The following is a 1,281-nucleotide window of genomic DNA, read 5'->3' as shown; positions in this document are numbered from 1 at the left end:
TCAAAATGTAATTATTATATCAATAATTGCATCAATCAATAATTAAATGTAGACATTTTATTTTGAATTACAGTACTCAAATCAAATTTCTAAAAATTAATAAATAATAGTTCCCTCACACTTTAGATTTTCGGTCATTTTTAAACTCCCCCCCCCCCCCCCCCCCCAATCATCTTTGCTTCATTCTCTTACAAGGAAACAATTACAAACTTATACTGATCCATGGCTGTGTTTAAGGAAAGTAAGTTTGGTAATGCACTCTGTTATCCCACGCAAACATCAGAAACATAGACATTGATCATTTAAATGAATAGGAGTAATATGTAACACACATCAGAAACATAGACATTGATCATTTAAATGAATAGGAGTAATATATGTAACTGGGAAAACGTTTGAGCAAAATAATCCAAATTGACCATTAAACAAGGTGTTGAATTGGATTTAAAGCAACTTGGCCAAAGGGTTATGAAACATGTTGGCTGAACCAGTGAATTTTATTCACTTGGTATTTGTTGTCATTCGTCAAGTTTCTTTTTTTTTGAAATTCTCTTTTTATTGTAGAATTATCAGGTCCATTATACATTTCACACATTTTACTCATTGTATCCGTCTTTTCATCATGCACAACCATATACAAACATCCTACCCAATCATTCCGATGTCAATTCAAATAATGATGTTGTTTTTCTTAAACTTATGTACTGTTACTGACCATTAATCCCCAATGTCCTATCCTATGTCAATAACTTACATCAATAAACCACACTTTTATAGTGCTCGAACCCGAGCAATGGGGTGTGCCTTCATACTACTCGAACCCCTTATCTTACGGGGGGATGAAATAAAAACAAACCAGCATACAGACAGAAAAAACAAACGCTATTACAGTTTACACAAATGATGGTCTAATATTTATGATGTACATTATCCAGCTTTCCCATCTTTTCATGAACTTGTCCTGTTGCAGTCTAATTGAAAAAGTAATTCTCTCCATTTTATATATTTATTTACATCAATCCATTCATCTACTGTTGGTCTGTCCGTTTGTTGCAAACCCCCGTAAAGTCTTGAGATGGTTATTTGACTAGAGCAAGAAACGTGTGCCTCTGTAAAAACTTAAAAAAATATTGTCCTTTAATTTTTCTCTATTTTCCCTCAGTAGCTGTTCTATATGATGCCGAATTTGAAAAAACCTAAAAAAATCTTCATCAATCACGTCATGTTGCATCTTCAGATTTCGAAAACTTTTCATGGACCCTTGCTCAATAAAGGTACAGT

The sequence above is a fragment of the Poromitra crassiceps genome (assembly GCF_964638095.1).
Source record: "Poromitra crassiceps genome assembly, chromosome: 4".
Classification (NCBI taxonomy): domain Eukaryota; kingdom Metazoa; phylum Chordata; class Actinopteri; order Beryciformes; family Melamphaidae; genus Poromitra; species Poromitra crassiceps.
Note: the sequence above shows the minus strand (reverse complement) of the source record.